This window comes from Tachypleus tridentatus, chromosome 12 (assembly GCF_004210375.1).
Source record: "Tachypleus tridentatus isolate NWPU-2018 chromosome 12, ASM421037v1, whole genome shotgun sequence".
NCBI classification, from domain to species: domain Eukaryota; kingdom Metazoa; phylum Arthropoda; class Merostomata; order Xiphosura; family Limulidae; genus Tachypleus; species Tachypleus tridentatus.
The window spans coordinates 65,259,649-65,286,027 of NC_134836.1; positions in this window are offsets into that span (position 1 = coordinate 65,259,649).

Sequence of the window (26,379 nt, forward strand, 5' to 3'; positions counted from 1 at the left end):
ATTTTTACTGTGTTTTAATGCAGTTTCCAACGTTTTACAAGAATTGATTTCTTAGACCGGTTTTAAGCATTTCTAGTCTCAATTTCCATGTTTTACACTGTTTTTATGCTGTTTCCAGCGATTTATAACAATTCGTCTTTTAAACCTGTTTTAATCGTTTCTTGTCTCAATTGTCTGGTTTTTAAACTGTTTTATGCTGGTTTCTTAGACCGGTTTTAAGCATTTCTAGTCTCAATTTACTGGTTTTTACACTGTTTCATGCTGTTTCCAGCGTTTCACAAGAATTCTTTTCTTAGACCGGTTTTAAGAGTTTTACTCTCAATTTGGTTGTTTCAACACTTTTTTCATGCTATTTCCAGCGATTTATAACAATTCGTCTTTTAAACCTGTTTTAATCATTTCTTGTCTGAATTTAATAGTTTTTATACTGTTTTATGTTGATTCCAGCGTTTTAGAAGAATTAATTTTCTAAAATGGTTTTAAGCATTTCTAGTCTCAATTTGCTGGTTTTTACACTGTTTCATGCTGTTTCCAGTGCTTTACAGGAATTCGTCTTTAGACCGGTTTTAAGCGTTTCTAGTCTGAATTAACTTGTTTTTATGGTGTTTCTTAATATTTCTAGAATTCGTCTTTTAGTCCGGTTTTAAGCATTTCTAGTCTCAATTTGCTAATTGTTACTGTGTTTTAATGCAATTTCCAGCGTTTTACAAGAATTCGTCTTTTAGACCGGTTTTAAGCATTTCTAGTCTCACTTTGCTTGTGAGACTACAAGTTTTAAACTGTTTTATGTTGATTCCAGCGTTTTACAAGAATTAATTTTCTAGACCGGTTTTAAGCGTTTGTGTTTTCGTTGTTTTGCAGTTTTCTGCTGTTTTCACCGTATTACAAGAATTGTTCTTTTAGACCTGTTTTAAGCGTATCTACTTTCAATTTCCATATTTTTATTGTCTTTTAAAATTTTATGGTAGAAACACCATAAAACACCATTATAGAAGAATTCGTCTTTTAAACCTGTTTTAAGCGTTTCTAGTCTGAATTAATTTGTTTTTACTTTTTTTATGGGGTTTCTTCGTATTTCAGATTCCTCTTTTAGACCGGTTTTAAGCGTTTCTACTCTCAATTTCCATGTTTTACACTGTTTTTTATGCTGTTTCCAGCAATTTATAACAATTCGTCTTTTAAACCTGTTTTAATCGTTTCTTGTCTCAATTGTCTGGTTTTTAAACTGTTTTATGCTGGTTTCTTAGACCGGTTTTAAGCATTTCTAGTCTCAATTTACTGGTTTTTACACTGTTTCATGCTGTTTCCAGCGTTTCACAAGATTTCTTTTCTTAGACCGGTTTTAAGAGTTTTACTCTCAATTTGGTTGTTTCAACACTTTTTTTCATGCTATTTCCAGCGATTTATAACAATTCGTCTTTTAAACCTGTTTTAATCATTTCTTGTCTGAATTTAATAGTTTTATACTGTTTTATGTTGATTCCAGCGTTTTAGAAGAATTAATTTTCTAAAATGGTTTTAAGCATTTCTAGTCTCAATTTGCTGGTTTTTACACTGTTTCATGCTGTTTCCAGTGCTTTACAGGAATTCGTCTTTTAGACCGGTTTTAAGCGTTTCTAGTCTGAATTAACTTGTTTTTATGGTGTTTCTTAATATTTCTAGAATTCGTCTTTTAGTCCGGTTTTAAGCATTTCTAGTCTCAATTTGCTAATTGTTACTGTGTTTTAATGCAATTTCCAGCGTTTTACAAGAATTCGTCTTTTAGACCGGTTTTAAGCATTTCTAGTCTCACTTTGCTTGTGAGACTACAAGTTTTAAACTGTTTTATGTTGATTCCAGCGTTTTACAAGAATTAATTTTCTAGACCGGTTTTAAGCGTTTGTGTTTTCCTTGTTTTTGCAGTTTTTCTGCTGTTTTCACCGTATTACAAGAATTGTTCTTTTAGACCTGTTTTAAGCGTATCTACTTTCAATTTCCATATTTTTATTGTCTTTTAAAATTTTATGGTAGAAACACCATAAAACACCATTATAGAAGAATTCGTCTTTTAAACCTGTTTTAAGCGTTTCTAGTCTGAATTAATTTGTTTTTACTTTTTTTTATGGGGTTTCTTCGTATTTCAGATTCCTCTTTTAGACCGGTTTTAAGCGTTTCTACTCTCAATTTCCATGTTTTACACTGTTTTATGCTGTTTCCAGCAATTTATAACAATTCGTCTTTTAAACCTGTTTTAATCGTTTCTTGTCTCAATTGTCTGGTTTTTAAACTGTTTTATGCTGGTTTCTTAGACCGGTTTTAAGCATTTCTAGTCTCAATTTACTGGTTTTTACACTGTTTCATGCTGTTTCCAGCGTTTCACAAGATTTCTTTTCTTAGACCGGTTTTAAGAGTTTTACTCTCAATTTGGTTGTTTCAACACTTTTTTCATGCTATTTCCAGCGATTTATAACAATTCGTCTTTTAAACCTGTTTTAATCATTTCTTGTCTGAAATTAATAGTTTTTATACTGTTTTATATTGATTCCAGCGTTTTACAAGAATTAATTTTCTAGACCGGTTTTAAGCGTTTGTGGTATCAATTAATTTTCTAAACTGGTTTTAAGCATTTCTAGTCTCAATTTGCTGGTTTTTACACTCTTTCATGCTGTTTCCAGTGCTTTACAGGAATTCGTCTTTTAGACCGGTTTTAAGCGTTTCTAGTCTGAATTAACTTGTTTTTATGGTGTTTCTTAATATTTCTAGAATTCGTCTTTTAGTCCGGTTTTAAGCATTTCTAGTCTCAATTTGCTAATTGTTACTGTGTTTTAATGCAATTTCCAGCGTTTTACAAGAATTCGTCTTTTAGACCGGTTTTAAGCATTTCTAGTCTCACTTTGCTTGTGAGACTACAAGTTTTAAACTGTTTTATGTTGATTCCAGCGTTTTACAAGAATTAATTTTCTAGACCGATTTTAAGCGTTTGTAGTCTCAATTTTCTTGTTTTTGCAGTTTTTCTGCTATATTCACCGATTTCAAGAATTGTTCTTTTAGACCTGTTCTAATTGTTTCTAGTCTGAATTATCTTGTATTTCACTGTTTTATGCTATTTTAAGTGTTTTACAAGAATTCGTCTTTAAGCATTTGTAATCTCAACTTTTAGATGCTACTGTGTTTTTTGCTGATTTTACCATTTTAGAAGAATTCTTAACTGTTTTAAGCGTTTCTACTCTCAGTTTCCATATTTTTACTGTGTTTTAATGCAGTTTCCAACGTTTTACAAGAATTGATTTCTTAGACCGGTTTTAAGCATTTCTAGTCTCAATTTCCATGTTTTACACTGTTTTTTATGCTGTTTCCAGCGATTTATAACAATTCGTCTTTTAAACCTGTTTTAATCGTTTCTTGTCTCAATTGTCTGGTTTTAAACTGTTTTATGCTGGTTTCTTAGACCGGTTTTAAGCATTTCTAGTCTCAATTTACTGGTTTTACACTGTTTCATGCTGTTTCCAGCGTTTTACAAGAATTCTTTTCTTAGACCGGTTTTAAGAGTTTTACTCTCAATTTGGTTGTTTCAACACTTTTTTCATGCTATTTCCAGCGATTTATAACAATTCGTCTTTTAAACCTGTTTTAATCATTTCTTGTCTGAAATTAATAGTTTTTATACTGTTTTATATTGATTCCAGCGTTTTACAAGAATTAATTTTCTAGACCGGTTTTAAGCGTTTGTGGTATCAATTAATTTTCTAAACTGGTTTTAAGCATTTCTAGTCTCAATTTGCTGGTTTTTACACTCTTTCATGCTGTTTCCAGTGCTTTACAGGAATTCGTCTTTTAGACCGGTTTTAAGCGTTTCTAGTCTGAATTAACTTGTTTTTATGGTGTTTCTTAATATTTCTAGAATTCGTCTTTTAGTCCGGTTTTAAGCATTTCTAGTCTCAATTTGCTAATTGTTACTGTGTTTTAATGCAATTTCCAGCGTTTTACAAGAATTCGTCTTTTAGACCGGTTTTAAGCATTTCTAGTCTCACTTTGCTTGTGAGACTACAAGTTTTAAACTGTTTTATGTTGATTCCAGCGTTTTACAAGAATTAATTTTCTAGACCGGTTTTAAGCGTTTGTGTTTTCCTTGTTTTTGCAGTTTTTCTGCTGTTTTCACCGTATTACAAGAATTGTTCTTTTAGACCTGTTTTAAGCGTATCTACTTTCAATTTCCATATTTTTATTGTCTTTTAAAATTTTATGGTAGAAACACCATAAAACACCATTATAGAAGAATTCGTCTTTTAAACCTGTTTTAAGCGTTTCTAGTCTGAATTAATTTGTTTTACTTTTTTTATGGGGTTTCTTCGTATTTCAGATTCCTCTTTTAGACCGGTTTTAAGCGTTTCTACTCTCAATTTCCATGTTTTTACACTGTTTTTATGCTGTTTCCAGCAATTTATAACAATTCGTCTTTTAAACCTGTTTTAATCGTTTCTTGTCTCAATTGTCTGGTTTTTAAACTGTTTTATGCTGGTTTCTTAGACCGGTTTTAAGCATTTCTAGTCTCAATTTACTGGTTTTTACACTGTTTCATGCTGTTTCCAGCGTTTCACAAGATTTCTTTTCTTAGACCGGTTTTAAGAGTTTTTACTCTCAATTTGGTTGTTTCAACACTTTTTTTTCATGCTATTTCCAGCGATTTATAACAATTCGTCTTTTAAACCTGTTTTAATCATTTCTTGTCTGAAATTAATAGTTTTTATACTGTTTTATATTGATTCCAGCGTTTTACAAGAATTAATTTTCTAGACCGGTTTTAAGCGTTTGTGGTATCAATTAATTTTCTAAACTGGTTTTAAGCATTTCTAGTCTCAATTTGCTGGTTTTTACACTCTTTCATGCTGTTTCCAGTGCTTTACAGGAATTCGTCTTTTAGACCGGTTTTAAGCGTTTCTAGTCTGAATTAACTTGTTTTTATGGTGTTTCTTAATATTTCTAGAATTCGTCTTTTAGTCCGGTTTTAAGCATTTCTAGTCTCAATTTGCTAATTGTTACTGTGTTTTAATGCAATTTCCAGCGTTTTACAAGAATTCGTCTTTTAGACCGGTTTTAAGCATTTCTAGTCTCACTTTGCTTGTGAGACTACAAGTTTTAAACTGTTTTATGTTGATTCCAGCGTTTTACAAGAATTAATTTTCTAGACCGATTTTAAGCGTTTGTAGTCTCAATTTTCTTGTTTTTGCAGTTTTTCTGCTATATTCACCGATTTCAAGAATTGTTCTTTTAGACCTGTTCTAATTGTTTCTAGTCTGAATTATCTTGTATTTCACTGTTTTATGCTATTTTAAGTGTTTTACAAGAATTCGTCTTTTAAGCATTTGTAATCTCAACTTTTAGATGCTACTGTGTTTTTTTGCTGATTTTACCATTTTAGAAGAATTCTTAACTGTTTTAAGCGTTTCTACTCTCAGTTTCCATATTTTTACTGTGTTTTAATGCAGTTTCCAACGTTTTACAAGAATTGATTTCTTAGACCGGTTTTAAGCATTTCTAGTCTCAATTTCCATGTTTTTACACTGTTTTTATGCTGTTTCCAGCGATTTATAACAATTCGTCTTTTAAACCTGTTTTAATCGTTTCTTGTCTCAATTGTCTGGTTTTTAAACTGTTTTATGCTGGTTTCTTAGACCGGTTTTAAGCATTTCTAGTCTCAATTTACTGGTTTTTACACTGTTTCATGCTGTTTCCAGCGTTTTACAAGAATTCTTTTCTTAGACCGGTTTTAAGAGTTTTTACTCTCAATTTGGTTGTTTCAACACTTTTTTCATGCTATTTCCAGCGATTTATAACAATTCGTCTTTTAAACCTGTTTTAATCATTTCTTGTCTGAAATTAATAGTTTTTATACTGTTTTATATTGATTCCAGCGTTTTACAAGAATTAATTTTCTAGACCGGTTTTAAGCGTTTGTGGTATCAATTAATTTTCTAAACTGGTTTTAAGCATTTCTAGTCTCAATTTGCTGGTTTTTACACTCTTTCATGCTGTTTCCAGTGCTTTACAGGAATTCGTCTTTTAGACCGGTTTTAAGCGTTTCTAGTCTGAATTAACTTGTTTTTTATGGTGTTTCTTAATATTTCTAGAATTCGTCTTTTAGTCCGGTTTTAAGCATTTCTAGTCTCAATTTGCTAATTGTTACTGTGTTTTAATGCAATTTCCAGCGTTTTACAAGAATTCGTCTTTTAGACCGGTTTTAAGCATTTCTAGTCTCACTTTGCTTGTGAGACTACAAGTTTTAAACTGTTTTATGTTGATTCCAGCGTTTTACAAGAATTAATTTTCTAGACCGGTTTTAAGCGTTTGTGTTTTCCTTGTTTTTGCAGTTTTTCTGCTGTTTTCACCGTATTACAAGAATTGTTCTTTTAGACCTGTTTTAAGCGTATCTACTTTCAATTTCCATATTTTTATTGTCTTTTAAAATTTTATGGTAGAAACACCATAAAACACCATTATAGAAGAATTCGTCTTTTAAACCTGTTTTAAGCGTTTCTAGTCTGAATTAATTTGTTTTTACTTTTTTTATGGGGTTTCTTCGTATTTCAGATTCCTCTTTTAGACCGGTTTTAAGCGTTTCTACTCTCAATTTCCATGTTTTTACACTGTTTTTATGCTGTTTCCAGCAATTTATAACAATTCGTCTTTTAAACCTGTTTTAATCGTTTCTTGTCTCAATTGTCTGGTTTTTAAACTGTTTTATGCTGGTTTCTTAGACCGGTTTTAAGCATTTCTAGTCTCAATTTACTGGTTTTTACACTGTTTCATGCTGTTTCCAGCGTTTCACAAGATTTCTTTTCTTAGACCGGTTTTAAGAGTTTTACTCTCAATTTGGTTGTTTCAACACTTTTTTCATGCTATTTCCAGCGATTTATAACAATTCGTCTTTTAAACCTGTTTTAATCATTTCTTGTCTGAAATTAATAGTTTTTATACTGTTTTATATTGATTCCAGCGTTTTACAAGAATTAATTTTCTAGACCGGTTTTAAGCGTTTGTGGTATCAATTAATTTTCTAAACTGGTTTTAAGCATTTCTAGTCTCAATTTGCTGGTTTTTACACTCTTTCATGTTGTTTCCAGTGCTTTACAGGAATTCGTCTTTTAGATCGGTTTTAAGCGTTTCTAGTCTGAATTAACTTGTTTTATGGTGTTTCTTAATATTTCTAGAATTCGTCTTTTAGTCCGGTTTTAAGCATTTCTAGTCTCAATTTACTGGTTTTACACTGTTTCATGCTGTTTCCAGCGTTTTACAAGATTTCTTTTCTTAGACCGGTTTTAAGAGTTTTTACTCTCAATTTGGTTGTTTCAACACTTTTTCATGCTATTTCCAGCGATTTATAAGAATTCGTCTTTTAAACCTGTTTTAATCATTTCTTGTCTGAAATTAATAGTTTTTATACTGTTTTATATTGATTCCAGCGTTTTACAAGAATTAATTTTCTAGACCGGTTTTAAGCGTTTGTGGTATCAATTAATTTTCTAAACTGGTTTTAAGCATTTCTAGTCTCAATTTGCTGGTTTTTACACTCTTTCATGCTGTTTCCAGTGCTTTACAGGAATTCGTCTTTTAGACCGGTTTTAAGCGTTTCTAGTCTGAATTAACTTGTTTTTATGGTGTTTCTTAATATTTCTAGAATTCGTCTTTTAGTCCGGTTTTAAGCATTTCTAGTCTCAATTTACTGGTTTTTACACTGTTTCATGCTGTTTCCAGCGTTTCACAAGATTTCTTTTCTTAGACCGGTTTTAAGAGTTTTTACTCTCAATTTGGTTGTTTCAACACTTTTTTCATGCTATTTCCAGCGATTTATAACAATTCGTCTTTTAAACCTGTTTTAATCATTTCTTGTCTGAAATTAATAGTTTTTATACTGTTTTATATTGATTCCAGCGTTTTACAAGAATTAATTTTCTAGACCGGTTTTAAGCGTTTGTGGTATCAATTAATTTTCTAAACTGGTTTTAAGCATTTCTAGTCTCAATTTGCTGGTTTTTACACTCTTTCATGCTGTTTCCAGTGCTTTACAGGAATTCGTCTTTTAGACCGGTTTTAAGCGTTTCTAGTCTGAATTAACTTGTTTTTATGGTGTTTCTTAATATTTCTAGAATTCGTCTTTTAGTCCGGTTTTAAGCATTTCTAGTCTCAATTTGCTAATTGTTACTGTGTTTTAATGCAATTTCCAGCGTTTTACAAGAATTCGTCTTTTAGACCGGTTTTAAGCATTTCTAGTCTCACTTTGCTTGTGAGACTACAAGTTTTAAACTGTTTTATGTTGATTCCAGCGTTTTACAAGAATTAATTTTCTAGACCGATTTTAAGCGTTTGTAGTCTCAATTTTCTTGTTTTTGCAGTTTTTCTGCTATATTCACCGATTTCAAGAATTGTTCTTTTAGACCTGTTCTAATTGTTTCTAGTCTGAATTATCTTGTATTTCACTGTTTTATGCTATTTTAAGTGTTTTACAAGAATTCGTCTTTTAAGCATTTGTAATCTCAACTTTTTAGATGCTACTGTGTTTTTTTGCTGATTTTACCATTTTAGAAGAATTCTTAACTGTTTTAAGCGTTTCTACTCTCAGTTTCCATATTTTTACTGTGTTTTAATGCAGTTTCCAACGTTTTACAAGAATTGATTTCTTAGACCGGTTTTAAGCATTTCTAGTCTCAATTTCCATGTTTTACACTGTTTTTATGCTGTTTCCAGCGATTTATAACAATTCGTCTTTTAAACCTGTTTTAATCGTTTCTTGTCTCAATTGTCTGGTTTTAAACTGTTTTATGCTGGTTTCTTAGACCGGTTTTAAGCATTTCTAGTCTCAATTTACTGGTTTTACACTGTTTCATGCTGTTTCCAGCGTTTTACAAGAATTCTTTTCTTAGACCGGTTTTAAGAGTTTTACTCTCAATTTGGTTGTTTCAACACTTTTTCATGCTATTTCCAGCGATTTATAACAATTCGTCTTTTAAACCTGTTTTAATCATTTCTTGTCTGAAATTAATAGTTTTTATACTGTTTTATATTGATTCCAGCGTTTTACAAGAATTAATTTTCTAGACCGGTTTTAAGCGTTTGTGGTATCAATTAATTTTCTAAACTGGTTTTAAGCATTTCTAGTCTCAATTTGCTGGTTTTTACACTCTTTCATGCTGTTTCCAGTGCTTTACAGGAATTCGTCTTTTAGACCGGTTTTAAGCGTTTCTAGTCTGAATTAACTTGTTTTTTATGGTGTTTCTTAATATTTCTAGAATTCGTCTTTTAGTCCGGTTTTAAGCATTTCTAGTCTCAATTTGCTAATTGTTACTGTGTTTTAATGCAATTTCCAGCGTTTTACAAGAATTCGTCTTTAGACCGGTTTTAAGCATTTCTAGTCTCACTTTGCTTGTGAGACTACAAGTTTTAAACTGTTTTATGTTGATTCCAGCGTTTTACAAGAATTAATTTTCTAGACCGGTTTTAAGCGTTTGTGTTTTCCTTGTTTTTGCAGTTTTTCTGCTGTTTTCACCGTATTACAAGAATTGTTCTTTTACACCTGTTTTAAGCGTATCTACTTTCAATTTCCATATTTTTATTGTCTTTTAAAATTTTATGGTAGAAACACCATAAAACACCATTATAGAAGAATTCGTCTTTTAAACCTGTTTTAAGCGTTTCTAGTCTGAATTAATTTGTTTTTACTTTTTTTATGGGGTTTCTTCGTATTTCAGATTCCTCTTTTAGACCGGTTTTAAGCGTTTCTACTCTCAATTTCCATGTTTTTACACTGTTTTATGCTGTTTCCAGCAATTTATAACAATTCGTCTTTTAAACCTGTTTTAATCGTTTCTTGTCTCAATTGTCTGGTTTTTAAACTGTTTTATGCTGGTTTCTTAGACCGGTTTTAAGCATTTCTAGTCTCAATTTACTGGTTTTTACACTGTTTCATGCTGTTTCCAGCGTTTCACAAGATTTCTTTTCTTAGACCGGTTTTAAGAGTTTTTACTCTCAATTTGGTTGTTTCAACACTTTTTTCATGCTATTTCCAGCGATTTATAACAATTCGTCTTTTAAACCTGTTTTAATCATTTCTTGTCTGAAATTAATAGTTTTATACTGTTTTATATTGATTCCAGCGTTTTACAAGAATTAATTTTCTAGACCGGTTTTAAGCGTTTGTGGTATCAATTAATTTTCTAAACTGGTTTTAAGCATTTCTAGTCTCAATTTGCTGGTTTTTACACTCTTTCATGCTGTTTCCAGTGCTTTACAGGAATTCGTCTTTTAGACCGGTTTTAAGCGTTTCTAGTCTGAATTAACTTGTTTTTATGGTGTTTCTTAATATTTCTAGAATTCGTCTTTTAGTCCGGTTTTAAGCATTTCTAGTCTCAATTTGCTAATTGTTACTGTGTTTTAATGCAATTTCCAGCGTTTTACAAGAATTCGTCTTTTAGACCGGTTTTAAGCATTTCTAGTCTCACTTTGCTTGTGAGACTACAAGTTTTAAACTGTTTTATGTTGATTCCAGCGTTTTACAAGAATTAATTTTCTAGACCGATTTTAAGCGTTTGTAGTCTCAATTTTCTTGTTTTGCAGTTTTTCTGCTATATTCACCGATTTCAAGAATTGTTCTTTTAGACCTGTTCTAATTGTTTCTAGTCTGAATTATCTTGTATTTCACTGTTTTATGCTATTTTAAGTGTTTTACAAGAATTCGTCTTTAAGCATTTGTAATCTCAACTTTTAGATGCTACTGTGTTTTTTTGCTGATTTTACCATTTTAGAAGAATTCTTAACTGTTTTAAGCGTTTCTACTCTCAGTTTCCATATTTTTACTGTGTTTTAATGCAGTTTCCAACGTTTTACAAGAATTGATTTCTTAGACCGGTTTTAAGCATTTCTAGTCTCAATTTCCATGTTTTACACTGTTTTTATGCTGTTTCCAGCGATTTATAACAATTCGTCTTTTAAACCTGTTTTAATCGTTTCTTGTCTCAATTGTCTGGTTTTAAACTGTTTTATGCTGGTTTCTTAGACCGGTTTTAAGCATTTCTAGTCTCAATTTACTGGTTTTACACTGTTTCATGCTGTTTCCAGCGTTTTACAAGAATTCTTTTCTTAGACCGGTTTTAAGAGTTTTACTCTCAATTTGGTTGTTTCAACACTTTTTTTCATGCTATTTCCAGCGATTTATAACAATTCGTCTTTTAAACCTGTTTTAATCATTTCTTGTCTGAAATTAATAGTTTTATACTGTTTTATATTGATTCCAGCGTTTTACAAGAATTAATTTTCTAGACCGGTTTTAAGCGTTTGTGGTATCAATTAATTTTCTAAACTGGTTTTAAGCATTTCTAGTCTCAATTTGCTGGTTTTTACACTCTTTCATGCTGTTTCCAGTGCTTTACAGGAATTCGTCTTTTAGACCGGTTTTAAGCGTTTCTAGTCTGAATTAACTTGTTTTTATGGTGTTTCTTAATATTTCTAGAATTCGTCTTTTAGTCCGGTTTTAAGCATTTCTAGTCTCAATTTGCTAATTGTTACTGTGTTTTAATGCAATTTCCAGCGTTTTACAAGAATTCGTCTTTAGACCGGTTTTAAGCATTTCTAGTCTCACTTTGCTTGTGAGACTACAAGTTTTAAACTGTTTTATGTTGATTCCAGCGTTTTACAAGAATTAATTTTCTAGACCGGTTTTAAGCGTTTGTGTTTTCCTTGTTTTTGCAGTTTTTCTGCTGTTTTCACCGTATTACAAGAATTGTTCTTTTAGACCTGTTTTAAGCGTATCTACTTTCAATTTCCATATTTTTATTGTCTTTTAAAATTTTATGGTAGAAACACCATAAAACACCATTATAGAAGAATTCGTCTTTTAAACCTGTTTTAAGCGTTTCTAGTCTGAATTAATTTGTTTTACTTTTTTTATGGGGTTTCTTCGTATTTCAGATTCCTCTTTTAGACCGGTTTTAAGCGTTTCTACTCTCAATTTCCATGTTTTTACACTGTTTTTATGCTGTTTCCAGCAATTTATAACAATTCGTCTTTTAAACCTGTTTTAATCGTTTCTTGTCTCAATTGTCTGGTTTTTAAACTGTTTTATGCTGGTTTCTTAGACCGGTTTTAAGCATTTCTAGTCTCAATTTACTGGTTTTTACACTGTTTCATGCTGTTTCCAGCGTTTCACAAGATTTCTTTTCTTAGACCGGTTTTAAGAGTTTTACTCTCAATTTGGTTGTTTCAACACTTTTTTCATGCTATTTCCAGCGATTTATAACAATTCGTCTTTTAAACCTGTTTTAATCATTTCTTGTCTGAAATTAATAGTTTTTATACTGTTTTATATTGATTCCAGCGTTTTACAAGAATTAATTTTCTAGACCGGTTTTAAGCGTTTGTGGTATCAATTAATTTTCTAAACTGGTTTTAAGCATTTCTAGTCTCAATTTGCTGGTTTTTACACTCTTTCATGTTGTTTCCAGTGCTTTACAGGAATTCGTCTTTTAGACCGGTTTTAAGCGTTTCTAGTCTGAATTAACTTGTTTTTATGGTGTTTCTTAATATTTCTAGAATTCGTCTTTTAGTCCGGTTTTAAGCATTTCTAGTCTCAATTTACTGGTTTTTACACTGTTTCATGCTGTTTCCAGCGTTTCACAAGATTTCTTTTCTTAGACCGGTTTTAAGAGTTTTTACTCTCAATTTGGTTGTTTCAACACTTTTTTCATGCTATTTCCAGCGATTTATAACAATTCGTCTTTTAAACCTGTTTTAATCATTTCTTGTCTGAAATTAATAGTTTTTATACTGTTTTATATTGATTCCAGCGTTTTACAAGAATTAATTTTCTAGACCGGTTTTAAGCGTTTGTGGTATCAATTAATTTTCTAAACTGGTTTTAAGCATTTCTAGTCTCAATTTGCTGGTTTTTACACTCTTTCATGCTGTTTCCAGTGCTTTACAGGAATTCGTCTTTTAGACCGGTTTTAAGCGTTTCTAGTCTGAATTAACTTGTTTTTATGGTGTTTCTTAATATTTCTAGAATTCGTCTTTTAGTCCGGTTTTAAGCATTTCTAGTCTCAATTTACTGGTTTTTACACTGTTTCATGCTGTTTCCAGCGTTTCACAAGATTTCTTTTCTTAGACCGGTTTTAAGAGTTTTACTCTCAATTTGGTTGTTTCAACACTTTTTTCATGCTATTTCCAGCGATTTATAACAATTCGTCTTTTAAACCTGTTTTAATCATTTCTTGTCTGAAATTAATAGTTTTTATACTGTTTTATATTGATTCCAGCGTTTTACAAGAATTAATTTTCTAGACCGGTTTTAAGCGTTTGTGGTATCAATTAATTTTCTAAACTGGTTTTAAGCATTTCTAGTCTCAATTTGCTGGTTTTTACACTCTTTCATGCTGTTTCCAGTGCTTTACAGGAATTCGTCTTTTAGACCGGTTTTAAGCGTTTCTAGTCTGAATTAACTTGTTTTTATGGTGTTTCTTAATATTTCTAGAATTCGTCTTTTAGTCCGGTTTTAAGCATTTCTAGTCTCAATTTGCTAATTGTTACTGTGTTTTAATGCAATTTCCAGCGTTTTACAAGAATTCGTCTTTTAGACCGGTTTTAAGCATTTCTAGTCTCACTTTGCTTGTGAGACTACAAGTTTTAAACTGTTTTATGTTGATTCCAGCGTTTTACAAGAATTAATTTTCTAGACCGATTTTAAGCGTTTGTAGTCTCAATTTTCTTGTTTTTGCAGTTTTTCTGCTATATTCACCGATTTCAAGAATTGTTCTTTTAGACCTGTTCTAATTGTTTCTAGTCTGAATTATCTTGTATTTCACTGTTTTATGCTATTTTAAGTGTTTTACAAGAATTCGTCTTTTAAGCATTTGTAATCTCAACTTTTTAGATGCTACTGTGTTTTTTTGCTGATTTTACCATTTTAGAAGAATTCTTAACTGTTTTAAGCGTTTCTACTCTCAGTTTCCATATTTTTACTGTGTTTTAATGCAGTTTCCAACGTTTTACAAGAATTGATTTCTTAGACCGGTTTTAAGCATTTCTAGTCTCAATTTCCATGTTTTACACTGTTTTATGTTGTTTCCAGCGATTTATAACAATTCGTCTTTTAAACCTGTTTTAATCGTTTCTTGTCTCAATTGTCTGGTTTTTAAACTGTTTTATGCTGGTTTCTTAGACCGGTTTTAAGCATTTCTAGTCTCAATTTACTGGTTTTTACACTGTTTCATGCTGTTTCCAGCGTTTTACAAGAATTCTTTTCTTAGACCGGTTTTAAGAGTTTTTACTCTCAATTTGGTTGTTTCAACACTTTTTTCATGCTATTTCCAGCGATTTATAACAATTCGTCTTTTAAACCTGTTTTAATCATTTCTTGTCTGAAATTAATAGTTTTTATACTGTTTTATATTGATTCCAGCGTTTTACAAGAATTAATTTTCTAGACCGGTTTTAAGCGTTTGTGGTATCAATTAATTTTCTAAACTGGTTTTAAGCATTTCTAGTCTCAATTTGCTGGTTTTTACACTCTTTCATGCTGTTTCCAGTGCTTTACAGGAATTCGTCTTTTAGACCGGTTTTAAGCGTTTCTAGTCTGAATTAACTTGTTTTATGGTGTTTCTTAATATTTCTAGAATTCGTCTTTTAGTCCGGTTTTAAGCATTTCTAGTCTCAATTTGCTAATTGTTACTGTGTTTTAATGCAATTTCCAGCGTTTTACAAGAATTCGTCTTTTAGACCGGTTTTAAGCATTTCTAGTCTCACTTTGCTTGTGAGACTACAAGTTTTAAACTGTTTTATGTTGATTCCAGCGTTTTACAAGAATTAATTTTCTAGACCGGTTTTAAGCGTTTGTGTTTTCCTTGTTTTTGCAGTTTTTCTGCTGTTTTCACCGTATTACAAGAATTGTTCTTTTAGACCTGTTTTAAGCGTATCTACTTTCAATTTCCATATTTTTATTGTCTTTTAAAATTTTATGGTAGAAACACCATAAAACACCATTATAGAAGAATTCGTCTTTAAACCTGTTTTAAGCGTTTCTAGTCTGAATTAATTTGTTTTTTACTTTTTTTATGGGGTTTCTTCGTATTTCAGATTCCTCTTTAGACCGGTTTTAAGCGTTTCTACTCTCAATTTCCATGTTTTACACTGTTTTATGTTGTTTCCAGCAATTTATAACAATTCGTCTTTTAAACCTGTTTTAATCGTTTCTTGTCTCAATTGTCTGGTTTTAAACTGTTTTATGCTGGTTTCTTAGACCGGTTTTAAGCATTTCTAGTCTCAATTTTTTACACTGTTTCATTTTAAGCATTTCTAGTCTCAATTTACTGGTTTTACACTGTTTCATGCTGTTTCCAGCGTTTCACAAGATTTCTTTTCTTAGACCGGTTTTAAGAGTTTTACTCTCAATTTGGTTGTTTCAACACTTTTTTCATGCTATTTCCAGCGATTTATAACAATTCGTCTTTTAAACCTGTTTTAATCATTTCTTGTCTGAAATTAATAGTTTTTATACTGTTTTATATTGATTCCAGCGTTTTACAAGAATTAATTTTCTAGACCGGTTTTAAGCGTTTGTGGTATCAATTAATTTTCTAAACTGGTTTTAAGCATTTCTAGTCTCAATTTGCTGGTTTTTACACTCTTTCATGCTGTTTCCAGTGCTTTACAGGAATTCGTCTTTTAGACCGGTTTTAAGCGTTTCTAGTCTGAATTAACTTGTTTTTATGGTGTTTCTTAATATTTCTAGAATTCGTCTTTTAGTCCGGTTTTAAGCATTTCTAGTCTCAATTTGCTAATTGTTACTGTGTTTTAATGCAATTTCCAGCGTTTTACAAGAATTCGTCTTTTAGACCGGTTTTAAGCATTTCTAGTCTCACTTTGCTTGTGAGACTACAAGTTTTAAACTGTTTTATGTTGATTCCAGCGTTTTACAAGAATTAATTTTCTAGACCGATTTTAAGCGTTTGTAGTCTCAATTTTCTTGTTTTTGCAGTTTTTCTGCTATATTCACCGATTTCAAGAATTGTTCTTTTAGACCTGTTCTAATTGTTTCTAGTCTGAATTATCTTGTATTTCACTGTTTTATGCTATTTTAAGTGTTTTACAAGAATTCGTCTTTAAGCATTTGTAATCTCAACTTTTAGATGCTACTGTGTTTTTTGCTGATTTTACCATTTTAGAAGAATTCTTAACTGTTTTAAGCGTTTCTACTCTCAGTTTCCATATTTTTACTGTGTTTTAATGCAGTTTCCAACGTTTTACAAGAATTGATTTCTTAGACCGGTTTTAAGCATTTCTAGTCTCAATTTCCATGTTTTACACTGTTTTTATGCTGTTTCCAGCGATTTATAACAATTCGTCTTTTAAACCTGTTTTAATCGTTTCTTGTCTCAATTGTCTGGTTTTAAACTGTTTTATGCTGGTTTCTTAGACCGGTTTTAAGCATTTCTAGTCTCAATTTACTGGTTTTACACTGTTTCATGCTGTTTCCAGCGTTTTACAAGAATTCTTTTCTTAGACCGGTTTTAAGAGTTTTACTCTCAATTTGGTTGTTTCAACACTTTTTTCATGCTATTTCCAGCGATTTATAACAATTCGTCTTTTAAACCTGTTTTAATCATTTCTTGTCTGAAATTAATAGTTTTTATACTGTTTTATATTGATTCCAGCGTTTTACAAGAATTAATTTTCTAGACCGGTTTTAAGCGTTTGTGGTATCAATTAATTTTCTAAACTGGTTTTAAGCATTTCTAGTCTCAATTTGCTGGTTTTTACACTCTTTCATGCTGTTTCCAGTGCTTTACAGGAATTCGTCTTTTAGACCGGTTTTAAGCGTTTCTAGTCTGAATTAACTTGTTTTTATGGTGTTTCTTAATATTTCTAGAATTCGTCTTTTAGTCCGGTTTTAAGCATTTCTAGTCTCAATTTGCTAATTGTTACTGTGTTTTAATGCAATTTCCAGCGTTTTACAAGAATTCGTCTTTTAGACCGGTTTTAAGCATTTCTAGTCTCACTTTGCTTGTGAGACTACAAGTTTTAAACTGTTTTATGTTGATTCCAGCGTTTTACAAGAATTAATTTTCTAGACCGGTTTTAAGCGTTTGTGTTTTCCTTGTTTTGCAGTTTTTCTGCTGTTTTCACCGTATTACAAGAATTGTTCTTTTACACCTGTTTTAAGCGTATCTACTTTCAATTTCCATATTTTTATTGTCTTTTAAAATTTTATGGTAGAAACACCATAAAACACCATTATAGAAGAATTCGTCTTTTAAACCTGTTTTAAGCGTTTCTAGTCTGAATTAATTTGTTTTTACTTTTTTTTATGGGGTTTCTTCGTATTTCAGATTCCTCTTTTAGACCGGTTTTAAGCGTTTCTACTCTCAATTTCCATGTTTTACACTGTTTTATGCTGTTTCCAGCAATTTATAACAATTCGTCTTTTAAACCTGTTTTAATCGTTTCTTGTCTCAATTGTCTGGTTTTTAAACTGTTTTATGCTGGTTTCTTAGACCGGTTTTAAGCATTTCTAGTCTCAATTTACTGGTTTTTACACTGTTTCATGCTGTTTCCAGCGTTTCACAAGATTTCTTTTCTTAGACCGGTTTTAAGAGTTTTACTCTCAATTTGGTTGTTTCAACACTTTTTCATGCTATTTCCAGCGATTTATAACAATTCGTCTTTTAAACCTGTTTTAATCATTTCTTGTCTGAAATTAATAGTTTTTATACTGTTTTATATTGATTCCAGCGTTTTACAAGAATTAATTTTCTAGACCGGTTTTAAGCGTTTGTGGTATCAATTAATTTTCTAAACTGGTTTTAAGCATTTCTAGTCTCAATTTGCTGGTTTTTACACTCTTTCATGCTGTTTCCAGTGCTTTACAGGAATTCGTCTTTTAGACCGGTTTTAAGCGTTTCTAGTCTGAATTAACTTGTTTTTATGGTGTTTCTTAATATTTCTAGAATTCGTCTTTTAGTCCGGTTTTAAGCATTTCTAGTCTCAATTTGCTAATTGTTACTGTGTTTTAATGCAATTTCCAGCGTTTTACAAGAATTCGTCTTTTAGACCGGTTTTAAGCATTTCTAGTCTCACTTTGCTTGTGAGACTACAAGTTTTAAACTGTTTTATGTTGATTCCAGCGTTTTACAAGAATTAATTTTCTAGACCGATTTTAAGCGTTTGTAGTCTCAATTTTCTTGTTTTTGCAGTTTTTCTGCTATATTCACCGATTTCAAGAATTGTTCTTTTAGACCTGTTCTAATTGTTTCTAGTCTGAATTATCTTGTATTTCACTGTTTTATGCTATTTTAAGTGTTTTACAAGAATTCGTCTTTAAGCATTTGTAATCTCAACTTTTAGATGCTACTGTGTTTTTTGCTGATTTTACCATTTTAGAAGAATTCTTAACTGTTTTAAGCGTTTCTACTCTCAGTTTCCATATTTTTACTGTGTTTTAATGCAGTTTCCAACGTTTTACAAGAATTGATTTCTTAGACCGGTTTTAAGCATTTCTAGTCTCAATTTCCATGTTTTACACTGTTTTATGTTGTTTCCAGCGATTTATAACAATTCGTCTTTTAAACCTGTTTTAATCGTTTCTTGTCTCAATTGTCTGGTTTTAAACTGTTTTATGCTGGTTTCTTAGACCGGTTTTAAGCATTTCTAGTCTCAATTTACTGGTTTTACACTGTTTCATGCTGTTTCCAGCGTTTTACAAGAATTCTTTTCTTAGACCGGTTTTAAGAGTTTTACTCTCAATTTGGTTGTTTCAACACTTTTTTCATGCTATTTCCAGCGATTTATAACAATTCGTCTTTTAAACCTGTTTTAATCATTTCTTGTCTGAAATTAATAGTTTTTATACTGTTTTATATTGATTCCAGCGTTTTACAAGAATTAATTTTCTAGACCGGTTTTAAGCGTTTGTGGTATCAATTAATTTTCTAAACTGGTTTTAAGCATTTCTAGTCTCAATTTGCTGGTTTTTACACTCTTTCATGCTGTTTCCAGTGCTTTACAGGAATTCGTCTTTTAGACCGGTTTTAAGCGTTTCTAGTCTGAATTAACTTGTTTTTATGGTGTTTCTTAATATTTCTAGAATTCGTCTTTTAGTCCGGTTTTAAGCATTTCTAGTCTCAATTTGCTAATTGTTACTGTGTTTTAATGCAATTTCCAGCGTTTTACAAGAATTCGTCTTTTAGACCGGTTTTAAGCATTTCTAGTCTCACTTTGCTTGTGAGACTACAAGTTTTAAACTGTTTTATGTTGATTCCAGCGTTTTACAAGAATTAATTTTCTAGACCGGTTTTAAGCGTTTGTGTTTTCCTTGTTTTTGCAGTTTTTCTGCTGTTTTCACCGTATTACAAGAATTGTTCTTTTAGACCTGTTTTAAGCGTATCTACTTTCAATTTCCATATTTTTATTGTCTTTTAAAATTTTATGGTAGAAACACCATAAAACACCATTATAGAAGAATTCTGTCTTTAAACCTGTTTTAAGCGTTTCTAGTCTGAATTAATTTGTTTTACTTTTTTTTATGGGGTTTCTTCGTATTTCAGATTCCTCTTTAGACCGGTTTTAAGCGTTTCTACTCTCAATTTCCATGTTTTACACTGTTTTTATGCTGTTTCCAGCAATTTATAACAATTCGTCTTTTAAACCTGTTTTAATCGTTTCTTGTCTCAATTGTCTGGTTTTTAAACTGTTTTATGCTGGTTTCTTAGACCGGTTTTAAGCATTTCTAGTCTCAATTTACTGGTTTTTACACTGTTTCATGCTGTTTCCAGCGTTTCACAAGATTTCTTTTCTTAGACCGGTTTTAAGAGTTTTTACTCTCAATTTGGTTGTTTCAACACTTTTTCATGCTATTTCCAGCGATTTATAACAATTCGTCTTTTAAACCTGTTTTAATCATTTCTTGTCTGAAATTAATAGTTTTTATACTGTTTTATATTGATTCCAGCGTTTTACAAGAATTAATTTTCTAGACCGGTTTTAAGCGTTTGTGGTATCAATTAATTTTCTAAACTGGTTTTAAGCATTTCTAGTCTCAATTTGCTGGTTTTTACACTCTTTCATGCTGTTTCCAGTGCTTTACAGGAATTCGTCTTTTAGACCGGTTTTAAGCGTTTCTAGTCTGAATTAACTTGTTTTTATGGTGTTTCTTAATATTTCTAGAATTCGTCTTTTAGTCCGGTTTTAAGCATTTCTAGTCTCAATTTACTGGTTTTTACACTGTTTCATGCTGTTTCCAGCGTTTCACAAGATTTCTTTTCTTAGACCGGTTTTAAGAGTTTTTACTCTCAATTTGGTTGTTTCAACACTTTTTTTCATGCTATTTCCAGCGATTTATAACAATTCGTCTTTTAAACCTGTTTTAATCATTTCTTGTCTGAAATTAATAGTTTTTATACTGTTTTATATTGATTCCAGCGTTTTACAAGAATTAATTTTCTAGACCGGTTTTAAGCGTTTGTGGTATCAATTAATTTTCTAAACTGGTTTTAAGCATTTCTAGTCTCAATTTGCTGGTTTTACACTCTTTCATGCTGTTTCCAGTGCTTTACAGGAATTCGTCTTTAGACCGGTTTTAAGCGTTTCTAGTCTGAATTAACTTGTTTTATGGTGTTTCTTAATATTTCTAGAATTCGTCTTTTTAGACCGGTTTTAAGCATTTCTAGTCTCAATTTACTGGTTTTACACTGTTTCATGCTGTTTCCAGCGTTTCACAAGATTTCTTTTCTTAGACCGGTTTTAAGAGTTTTACTCTCAATTTGGTTGTTTCAACACTTTTTTCATGCTATTTCCAGCGATTTATAACAATTCGTCTTTTAAACCTGTTTTAATCATTTCTTGTCTGAAATTAATAGTTTTATACTGTTTTATATTGATTCCAGCGTTTTACAAGAATTAATTTTCTAGACCGGTTTTAAGCGTTTGTGGTATCAATTAATTTTCTAAACTGGTTTTAAGCATTTCTAGTCTCAATTTGCTGGTTTTACACTCTTTCATGCTGTTTCCAGTGCTTTACAGGAATTCGTCTTTTAGACCGGTTTTAAGCGTTTCTAGTCTGAATTAACTTGTTTTTTATGGTGTTTCTTAATATTTCTAGAATTCGTCTTTTAGTCCGGTTTTAAGCATTTCTAGTCTCAATTTGCTAATTGTTACTGTGTTTTAATGCAATTTCCAGCGTTTTACAAGAATTCGTCTTTTAGACCGGTTTTAAGCATTTCTAGTCTCACTTTGCTTGTGAGACTACAAGTTTTAAACTGTTTTATGTTGATTCCAGCGTTTTACAAGAATTAATTTTCTAGACCGATTTTAAGCGTTTGTAGTCTCAATTTTCTTGTTTTTGCAGTTTTTCTGCTATATTCACCGATTTCAAGAATTGTTCTTTAGACCTGTTCTAATTGTTTCTAGTCTGAATTATCTTGTATTTCACTGTTTTATGCTATTTTAAGTGTTTTACAAGAATTCGTCTTTAAGCATTTGTAATCTCAACTTTTAGATGCTACTGTGTTTTTTTGCTGATTTTACCATTTTAGAAGAATTCTTAACTGTTTTAAGCGTTTCTACTCTCAGTTTCCATATTTTTTACTGTGTTTTAATGCAGTTTCCAACGTTTTACAAGAATTGATTTCTTAGACCGGTTTTAAGCATTTCTAGTCTCAATTTCCATGTTTTACACTGTTTTTATGTTGTTTCCAGCGATTTATAACAATTCGTCTTTTAAACCTGTTTTAATCGTTTCTTGTCTCAATTGTCTGGTTTTAAACTGTTTTATGCTGGTTTCTTAGACCGGTTTTAAGCATTTCTAGTCTCAATTTACTGGTTTTACACTGTTTCATGCTGTTTCCAGCGTTTTACAAGAATTCTTTTCTTAGACCGGTTTTAAGAGTTTTACTCTCAATTTGGTTGTTTCAACACTTTTTCATGCTATTTCCAGCGATTTATAACAATTCGTCTTTTAAACCTGTTTTAATCATTTCTTGTCTGAAATTAATAGTTTTATACTGTTTTATATTGATTCCAGCGTTTTACAAGAATTAATTTTCTAGACCGGTTTTAAGCGTTTGTGGTATCAATTAATTTTCTAAACTGGTTTTAAGCATTTCTAGTCTCAATTTGCTGGTTTTACACTCTTTCATGCTGTTTCCAGTGCTTTACAGGAATTCGTCTTTTAGACCGGTTTTAAGCGTTTCTAGTCTGAATTAACTTGTTTTTTATGGTGTTTCTTAATATTTCTAGAATTCGTCTTTTAGTCCGGTTTTAAGCATTTCTAGTCTCAATTTGCTAATTGTTACTGTGTTTTAATGCAATTTCCAGCGTTTTACAAGAATTCGTCTTTAGACCGGTTTTAAGCATTTCTAGTCTCACTTTGCTTGTGAGACTACAAGTTTTAAACTGTTTTATGTTGATTCCAGCGTTTTACAAGAATTAATTTTCTAGACCGGTTTTAAGCGTTTGTGTTTTCCTTGTTTTTTGCAGTTTTTCTGCTGTTTTCACCGTATTACAAGAATTGTTCTTTTAGACCTGTTTTAAGCGTATCTACTTTCAATTTCCATATTTTTATTGTCTTTTAAAATTTTATGGTAGAAACACCATAAAACACCATTATAGAAGAATTCGTCTTTTAAACCTGTTTTAAGCGTTTCTAGTCTGAATTAATTTGTTTTTACTTTTTTATGGGGTTTCTTCGTATTTCAGATTCCTCTTTTAGACCGGTTTTAAGCGTTTCTACTCTCAATTTCCATGTTTTACACTGTTTTATGCTGTTTCCAGCAATTTATAACAATTCGTCTTTTAAACCTGTTTTAATCGTTTCTTGTCTCAATTGTCTGGTTTTTAAACTGTTTTATGCTGGTTTCTTAGACCGGTTTTAAGCATTTCTAGTCTCAATTTACTGGTTTTTACACTGTTTCATGCTGTTTCCAGCGTTTCACAAGATTTCTTTTCTTAGACCGGTTTTAAGAGTTTTACTCTCAATTTGGTTGTTTCAACACTTTTTCATGCTATTTCCAGCGATTTATAACAATTCGTCTTTTAAACCTGTTTTAATCATTTCTTGTCTGAAATTAATAGTTTTATACTGTTTTATATTGATTCCAGCGTTTTACAAGAATTAATTTTCTAGACCGGTTTTAAGCGTTTGTGGTATCAATTAATTTTCTAAACTGGTTTTAAGCATTTCTAGTCTCAATTTGCTGGTTTTTACACTCTTTCATGCTGTTTCCAGTGCTTTACAGGAATTCGTCTTTTAGACCGGTTTTAAGCGTTTCTAGTCTGAATTAACTTGTTTTTATGGTGTTTCTTAATATTTCTAGAATTCGTCTTTTAGTCCGGTTTTAAGCATTTCTAGTCTCAATTTGCTAATTGTTACTGTGTTTTAATGCAATTTCCAGCGTTTTACAAGAATTCGTCTTTTAGACCGGTTTTAAGCATTTCTAGTCTCACTTTGCTTGTGAGACTACAAGTTTTAAACTGTTTTATGTTGATTCCAGCGTTTTACAAGAATTAATTTTCTAGACCGATTTTAAGCGTTTGTAGTCTCAATTTTCTTGTTTTTGCAGTTTTTCTGCTATATTCACCGATTTCAAGAATTGTTCTTTTAGACCTGTTCTAATTGTTTCTAGTCTGAATTATCTTGTATTTCACTGTTTTATGCTATTTTAAGTGTTTTACAAGAATTCGTCTTTTAAGCATTTGTAATCTCAACTTTTTAGATGCTACTGTGTTTTTTGCTGATTTTACCATTTTAGAAGAATTCTTAACTGTTTTAAGCGTTTCTACTCTCAGTTTCCATATTTTTACTGTGTTTTAATGCAGTTTCCAACGTTTTACAAGAATTGATTTCTTAGACCGGTTTTAAGCATTTCTAGTCTCAATTTCCATGTTTTACACTGTTTTATGCTGTTTCCAGCGATTTATAACAATTCGTCTTTTAAACCTGTTTTAATCGTTTCTTGTCTCAATTGTCTGGTTTTAAACTGTTTTATGCTGGTTTCTTAGACCGGTTTTAAGCATTTCTAGTCTCAATTTACTGGTTTTTACACTGTTTCATGCTGTTTCCAGCGTTTTACAAGAATTCTTTTCTTAGACCGGTTTTAAGAGTTTTTACTCTCAATTTGGTTGTTTCAACACTTTTTTCATGCTATTTCCAGCGATTTATAACAATTCGTCTTTTAAACCTGTTTTAATCATTTCTTGTCTGAAATTAATAGTTTTTATACTGTTTTATATTGATTCCAGCGTTTTACAAGAATTAATTTTCTAGACCGGTTTTAAGCGTTTGTGGTATCAATTAATTTTCTAAACTGGTTTTAAGCATTTCTAGTCTCAATTTGCTGGTTTTTTACACTCTTTCATGCTGTTTCCAGTGCTTTACAGGAATTCGTCTTTTAGACCGGTTTTAAGCGTTTCTAGTCTGAATTAACTTGTTTTTATGGTGTTTCTTAATATTTCTAGAATTCGTCTTTTAGTCCGGTTTTAAGCATTTCTAGTCTCAATTTGCTAATTGTTACTGTGTTTTAATGCAATTTCCAGCGTTTTACAAGAATTCGTCTTTTAGACCGGTTTTAAGCATTTCTAGTCTCACTTTGCTTGTGAGACTACAAGTTTTAAACTGTTTTATGTTGATTCCAGCGTTTTACAAGAATTAATTTTCTAGACCGATTTTAAGCGTTTGTAGTCTCAATTTTCTTGTTTTTGCAGTTTTTCTGCTATATTCACCGATTTCAAGAATTGTTCTTTTAGACCTGTTCTAATTGTTTCTAGTCTGAATTATCTTGTATTTCACTGTTTTATGCTATTTTAAGTGTTTTACAAGAATTCGTCTTTAAGCATTTGTAATCTCAACTTTTAGATGCTACTGTGTTTTTGCTGATTTTACCATTTTAGAAGAATTCTTAACTGTTTTAAGCGTTTCTACTCTCAGTTTCCATATTTTTACTGTGTTTTAATGCAGTTTCCAACGTTTTACAAGAATTGATTTCTTAGACCGGTTTTAAGCATTTCTAGTCTCAATTTCCATGTTTTACACTGTTTTTATGCTGTTTCCAGCGATTTATAACAATTCGTCTTTTAAACCTGTTTTAATCGTTTCTTGTCTCAATTGTCTGGTTTTAAACTGTTTTATGCTGGTTTCTTAGACCGGTTTTAAGCATTTCTAGTCTCAATTTACTGGTTTTTACACTGTTTCATGCTGTTTCCAGCGTTTCACAAGAATTCTTTTCTTAGACCGGTTTTAAGAGTTTTTACTCTCAATTTGGTTGTTTCAACACTTTTTCATGCTATTTCCAGCGATTTATAACAATTCGTCTTTTAAACCTGTTTTAATCATTTCTTGTCTGAATTTAATAGTTTTTATACTGTTTTATGTTGATTCCAGCGTTTTAGAAGAATTAATTTTCTAAAATGGTTTTAAGCATTTCTAGTCTCAATTTGCTGGTTTTTACACTGTTTCATGCTGTTTCCAGTGCTTTACAGGAATTCGTCTTTTAGACCGGTTTTAAGCGTTTCTAGTCTGAATTAACTTGTTTTTATGGTGTTTCTTAATATTTCTAGAATTCGTCTTTTAGTCCGGTTTTAAGCATTTCTAGTCTCAATTTGCTAATTGTTACTGTGTTTTAATGCAATTTCCAGCGTTTTACAAGAATTCGTCTTTTAGACCGGTTTTAAGCATTTCTAGTCTCACTTTGCTTGTGAGACTACAAGTTTTAAACTGTTTTATGTTGATTCCAGCGTTTTACAAGAATTAATTTTCTAGACCGGTTTTAAGCGTTTGTGTTTTCCTTGTTTTTTGCAGTTTTTCTGCTGTTTTCACCGTATTACAAGAATTGTTCTTTTAGACCTGTTTTAAGCGTATCTACTTTCAATTTCCATATTTTTATTGTCTTTTAAAATTTTATGGTAGAAACACCATAAAACACCATTATAGAAGAATTCGTCTTTTAAACCTGTTTTAAGCGTTTCTAGTCTGAATTAATTTGTTTTTACTTTTTTTAATGGGGTTTCTTCGTATTTCAGATTCCTCTTTTAGACCGGTTTTAAGCGTTTCTACTCTCAATTTCCATGTTTTACACTGTTTTTATGCTGTTTCCAGCAATTTCTAACAATTCGTCTTTTAAACCTGTTTTAATCGTTTCTTGTCTCAATTGTCTGGTTTTTAAACTGTTTTATGCTGGTTTCTTAGACCGGTTTTAAGCATTTCTAGTCTCAATTTACTGGTTTTTACACTGTTTCATGCTGTTTCCAGCGTTTCACAAGATTTCTTTTCTTAGACCGGTTTTAAGAGTTTTTACTCTCAATTTGGTTGTTTCAACACTTTTTCATGCTATTTCCAGCGATTTATAACAATTCGTCTTTTAAACCTGTTTT